The 6,663-nt window shown below is 38.7% G+C and overlaps 1 protein-coding gene across 1 annotated transcript in view; it reads right to left on the minus strand.

The window, feature by feature from the left end:
- si:dkey-215k6.1 (transmembrane protein 132C) overlaps positions 1-6,663 on the minus strand; it is a 293,932-nt gene that overhangs the window by 118,538 nt on the left and 168,731 nt on the right. The window lies entirely within an intron of this gene.

The raw sequence follows: 6,663 nt of genomic DNA on the forward strand, positions 1-6,663 counted from the left end.
CACAATCTATCTATATATAGATAGATATATAGATATACGTATATATATATATATATATATATATATATATATATATATAAAGGCATATGCTAAAAGAGAAGAAATCTTGTGCCAACAGAAAACAAACGGCTTTGGAAGATGATAAAATCTAATGCATTTTTTGTATTCTTACTATTATTATTAATATTATTATTAAAGGCATTGTTGACTATTTTAAAACTTAATCCAAAGCAAAAATGTTTATAGAAATGTGTTGGAATTTTTATTAACTTCAAAACTTTAGTTTTTTTATTATTATTATTCCTAGGCAACATATTCAAAGTTACTGGCTGTCATTACTGTTTATTAGATTTTTTTTAAATTTATTTAAAGCATTTATTTTTTCTTATTTCTTGATCTTTACACCGACGCACAACTGAGTTTTAAGCATAGAGAATCATAAACTTGTCAGGATTCTGCTTGCCATACTCATGGTCATGCTGTAAGGTGAAAAGTTGCCCGCTAACATTTGCACAGTTTTTCTACAAAAAGCATTTTTGGTTTCAAACTTCCTCCTTGTCACTTTGATTAAGGTTGTTGTGCTCCTGGGAACCGCAAGGCTGTAGAAATGGCTCCATACCCTTGTCCTGATCCATTTCCTGCTACAGTTCTATAGATCACACACAATGTGTGTCTTATGGGACAGAAACAAAACAAAAGTGTATCTCTCTCTAAATATAATCAGTCTGTAGGCACATTTCAAGCATTCGTTACCTAATTAAGCTTTAGACCAAATTTTTGGACCCTGCCAAAAGAGCTGAACCAAAGAAAGCGTTGATTTATATACATGAAAAATGAAATTAATAAATCAATCTGTATTTTTATTTGACTTCCTTTCTTCCAGTGTTACTTTTTTCCTCAGAGTTTTTAAAATAAAAATGTTACAAAGTGCACTGCCTTGAAGCCGAGACAGTAGCAGAATGTAACAGACAAGCATTGCCAATGAACAAACCTCTAGACATGTATTTTGAAGGCACTGGAAGTAAAATGTGGATATGCTAAAATATTATTTAAGAAAGTTAAAAATGCGTTTTTCCAGCAGCTAATACACACGGTTCAAATGAATACTAGAGCTGGGTCATTAAAGCCTTGGAAGAGCAAGCGAGTCACCAGAAACATGCAGTCTGAACATAAAACCCATGGGACAGACGCCACAAAACAGCAATGAAAATTTGATTGACACATCCTCTCCTGGAAGCATTACATAAATGGGTTTTAAGATGCAACCTTGAAGCAGATTCTATTTCGTTTCCACTTCCTGCAGCACGAAAAGCAAACCACGATGCATCGACTCCTAACCTTTTTTTCTTCCCCTTTCAGTGTCTCTGCTTCTCCCCCAATCATTTCCCCACTGTTGGCTGAATGTTAAGAAGACAAGTGTTCACAGGACCCTAAAGCAAAGAGCATTGTATCATCGACCAACTTGTCCCTCTCCACCAGTCTCCCTCTTGTTCTTCTCTTGTGTTTGTGATTATTTATTTCTCCTGTGTTTGGACCAGGAAAACAAAGGAGGCATCTCCTTTCCCCCCACACTTTTTACTCCACTCTCCTGCTTTCCCCACTTCTGCTTCACTGCTAAACAAACATACGTTTCCAGAGTCATGACCAAAATTGTTGTAAAATTGTTGTCTTGGATTTAATCGTTTCTACTCCAGCACCTCTCCTCTTTCTTTAAGCTGGCCATGAAAGTGGAAAAAAAATCATTTAATTAAAGATAAAAATGTTGATCCATACTTCTTTCTATGCTTTCATATCCTCCTTTCTATGACTGTAAACACTTTTTTTCTTCACAAAAGCAATTTGATACGTTTTAGCAGAATTAATGTATGTTATCTTCAATTTTAAAAAAGAAAGTCCAAGAAACAGCACGTTTGCTCATCAAAGGGCAGCACGGCGGCACAGTTAGTAGAGCTGCTGCCTCTCAATGAGAAGGTTGCCGGATCGAATCTTAGTCTGGGGGCTTGGTGTTTGCATGTTCTCTCCATGCATGCGTGGGTTTTCTCCAGGTACTTTGGTTTGCTCCCACAGACTAAAAACATGCATGTGTTTACATGTTGTTAACCATTGATCGGTTCACTTTAACTATCTTTCAGATCGGAGGCAATGTGTTCAATATAATCGTATTTCCTCCAGCTATTTAACATATAATAATGGTGTACCACAAGGCTCAGTCTTAGGACCCACCCTCTTTACAATCTACAATCATCTTGCACAGTGACTGTTGGATATGGGCACCAGTGACCCCCATGACCCGAAAAGGAAAAAGTGGGTAAAAGATTATGGATGTATGGAAAGCCAAAGTTTTTGATGACCCATCAGCTCATAAAAATGTTGGACTTTTTACAATTTTGTTCTTATTGCAGGAGTCAAAATGCATCCAAAGTTAAGAATGAAAAGATAAAATATATATATATTATATATTTATATATAGAAGACACTGGTGATCCTAATGGATGGAGTTCTTGTATCTTAAAGTGTGCTTCTGCTCCTTTCATATATACAAATCTGCCCAGGTCAGGAAATGTCTCCAAAACTTTCTTTATTCTTTCGTCTCTGCTTACTGAAAGACAATTTTCTGTCCCACATTCTCTCAACCTAAAGTGACTTTTTATCTCCTCGCCTTCCTCTTCTTTTTTCAGCATATCCTTTTAGTCTCCTCCTGGGAGATGGTGGCACTTGGTCCCCTCAGTCTGTTTGTGTCATTCATTCACTCTAGCTTGCTTAAGAGCTCTCAAGTCAAGGACACAAGCTTGGTTTTTGATTTAGATGATGAAAAGAAAAACAGGGATGGGACCCTGGACCTACTGTCACCTGAGGAGAGAAGAAAGGCAAAAGCAGGAGGGCAGAATAACAAAATCAAACAGACTGGTAAAAAAAATACGACCAGTTTAGAGTGGAAAAGGCACAGAAGACACAATGTGTGATGCAACAGGGAGAGGTAGGGCTTGAGGGAGACGGTGAGGAAAAGAACAGGAGTCAGAGCTAAAAAAGAAAAGGGAAAAGAAAAGAAAGGGACTGGGATGCATCTAACATCTGACACCTCATCGCCAACACACACAAACACACAATCACCTACACAAGGGATAGGGAGTTAGTGTTTGCATCTGCACTGCCGTTCGCTCTGTGACACCGAGCATCTCTAAGGAGAGGGATTTGAACACACAGGGTCCACGTAGGTCGCCTTAATTAGCCGCACATCCTGCTACGCTTGCTCTCAGGGGGGTTTAGCAGGGGCACTGAGGGTGAGGAGACGAAAAAAAGGGGGAAAGAGAAGGGAGAGTGAGCGGGACTGGGACTGAGAGAGGACTGAGCAGTTGAGCAAAGGGAATAAGCCAATAGGAGTGAAGGTTATTTAAAGCTTGGCCTACAAAAACATTTAGAAAGTTGTGTCTTGGAGCTTTAGTCAGATGTGTGTTCCGATTTGATTAAACTGATACATTATTATTTATGTATTTACTTCACAGTCGAACTGGAAGCTGAGATAAACAAAGTGCGAGTTAATTTGCACAAATATGTTTATGTGTATGCAGATTAGTCCGGCCCAGTGAATGAACGGGCTCAGGTGGCCAGGGTTATTTTAGTGAGTGACAGAATGATGCTAAGCAAAGCTGTACTCATAAGCCCCATCCATATCTGCAAGTCCTAATTAGCCCGTCCAGGTCGTTGTTCAGGGCTATGATAAAGTAAAAGAACAAAGAAGGAGTCACCAAACCACATGTAATGAACACAAATGCTGCCTTTATCCCAGTGAATTCTGCTTTTCACCTTCTCTCTCGAGTCTCTTTTCCCCGTAATTGACAGTTATGGAGCGTTTCTCTGTACACATGAAAAGTCATGAAACCTTAAAAATCACAAATGCATATTTTCTTAAAGCTCCTCTGTTCATTAAGTGGGCTTTTTGAACTAAAGTAGAAAAAAATCCAAATGGGTTAAATTTCTTAACTGGACAGTTTTATGAAGTCCAGAGATGCTTAGGAATGGCACAGCTCAGTTACAAGCTAATGAAACCCTGCTGAAGCTCATAAATAGTCTAAATATGCAAACTGAAAGGGGTTTTTCAGACTTTAAACTGAGGTGGTTTATGCAATATAATTACTAGCACTGTTGTAGAGGTTAGTACATTTTTGCTAATGTATGCTCTGACCTTTTTTAAACAAAATGATTTGCTCCCTGGTTGAATTCTCTTAACTTCATTTCTGAGTATCCACTACCAAGTTGCCTGGCATCTCTGACCACGATTTGCACAGTCAGTTACAGAAAATCTCATACTATTTTCATGGGCACACATTTCAAAACTGTATTCTAGGATATACACATTATTTTACTGCCTACCTCCACGCACATCGTACCCACTTCGACTCCCTTTGTGCCCACCTTGTGATTTTTTTCTACTGGAGTACACAGGATTTTTTTTTTTTTTTTAAGAATTATCTATTGTAACCATGTTTTTTTTTTTTTTTACTCAAACATGTTTTCTGTCAGTGGCGAGCTCTGATAAAGGTATCAAAATACAGCCCTTGCATTCTTGAGTTGGGTTTGAGATGTCCTGAATAATTGTATGTCTATTTTGAGGAAGAAAAAAAAATTACACAAGTTTTTAGAAAAAAATTTCAAAACTCAAGAGTGGTGGTGCAGACGCTAGAGAAGATGGGCCTGTGATTGGAAGATTGCCTGGTTCAACTCCCTGTACTGACAACATCAAAATGTGGGTGGGACAGGTGAAGCATCCACACCTGTCTCCACCCTCACTTGCCTTACTCTGGGCCCTTGAGCAAGGTCCTTAACCTCCATCTGCTCCTCTGGACGCCCTAGATAGCAGCTCTCTGCTCCCCACAAAGCGTTATAGTAGGGCTGGACAATAATTCAGTATCAATATATCACAATAAACTTTTATTCAATAACGGTGATATGAGTTTTAAGCACATTTTTGATATTTCGATACATTACACTATGATTACAGCGTTTCACTGACGCATTTCTTTTTCTGTTCGGGTTGAAGCAGCCGCTTAAACCAGCAGCCGTTTCAACCCGAACAGAAAAAGACGTGACACAACTATGTAAGTCAGAATGACCGTCAGAATGTGACTGAACAAGCTTTCACAAGCGAAGAGAAAGCTGATGACATAATTGATAAGAGAGGAAAGACTAATTCGGCGGTGTGGAAGTGGTTCGGCTTTCCAAGATCCGGTAAACTGAAGGTTTCAGTGTGCTGCAAAATGTGCCAGAGAGTTGTTGCATCTAGTGGTGGGAACACATCTAACTAGTTTCACCATCTGAAGAGTTTCCACTCGATAGAAGATGCTGAGAGTCAGAAGATGAAGCACAATAAAAAAGTTTGAGCCATCATATCCCTGAAACAACAAGAGAAACCCATGCAGCAAACATCTGGTTGGGTTATGTTGTTGTTTAAAGTTAAAACCATTAAATTGACACAGTTGGGAGTTTTATGTTTATTTGACGTTGATTTCAAATTTCTTTGAAGGCTGAACACAAATAAAAGATGAACATTAATTTAGTTGTAAGGTTTATACAGTTTTTCTGAGGCTTTTATATTGTTTATATCGATTTCGAATTATATCGTCATCGACCGAAATTAAGAAATAGATTGTGATAAAGTTTTGGCCTCATCGTCCAGCTCCAGGCTGTGGTAGGTCGATGACCTGTGGTTGCGTCAGGAAGGGCATCCGGTGTAAAAATAATTGCCGAGTATTTGTGCGACTTAGTTCGCTGTGACGACACTCGACGAAGGGAGCAGCCGAAAGAAGAAGTTCAAAACTCGAGCCTCAACTCGAGGAAATGAGAACCTTGCAAAGGTTGCGAGACAGTCTGGAGACTCCATCACAAATGTTGTTCACCAACTAGTCAGTGGGGTTTGCAGCTCAGTAAGATAATAAACCAGCTTTATTGTTAACTTTAAAGCTTAACTTGCCAGATATTTGGTCTCTTTTTGTCATTTTCACCTACTGTGCTTATTATAAAACCAATTGCCCTCTAGTGAAACGGATCCCCTCTTTGCCCTTCTGCCATTATTTCTTCTTTTCTTTTTTGCTTTCATCTTCTCTGTCCTCATTTGCTCTTACAAATATTTCCACCCCCCAAAAAGTTATGTCCTTGTTTGCTCCTTTTATTAAAGCTATGCTTATATTTATCAACTTTAGCAGTCAGACGTCGCCATAGCTGTCATCATCAAACTCAACAAAACAAGTAAACGAAATAAAAAATCCACTTTGGAATAAATAAATACATCTCTGTTTGGGATCCCATTATTCTTCAGAAACAAATTTTAAGAAAAGTGCTAAGATGATACCCTATTGCCGGCTCTTTTCTTCGCCAGAATTGAAACAGAAAATAAGTCCAAAGAAAACAGGCTAGTCAATCTGTGAGCAATCTTTAAGCTACAAGGGGGGCAGGGGGAGATAGGGAAATTCAAGATGGGGCTAAACAAGTTGTATAGATAAAAGAAACAAGAAAAACAACTATCAGTGATGCTTCAGTGCACCATAAAGCAACCAAAATCGCATGTTGTTTGGGAATATGTGTGTGTGCACACTTGGCGCTCTATTTTGTGTTCTGCAATCAAGAGCAGAGAGAAAAAGGAAGGAAGAAACGGCGATAAACACCGAC

The sequence above is a fragment of the Nematolebias whitei genome, chromosome 8 (genome assembly GCF_014905685.2).
Source record: "Nematolebias whitei isolate Nwh7 chromosome 8, NemWhi1, whole genome shotgun sequence".
Classification (NCBI taxonomy): domain Eukaryota; kingdom Metazoa; phylum Chordata; class Actinopteri; order Cyprinodontiformes; family Rivulidae; genus Nematolebias; species Nematolebias whitei.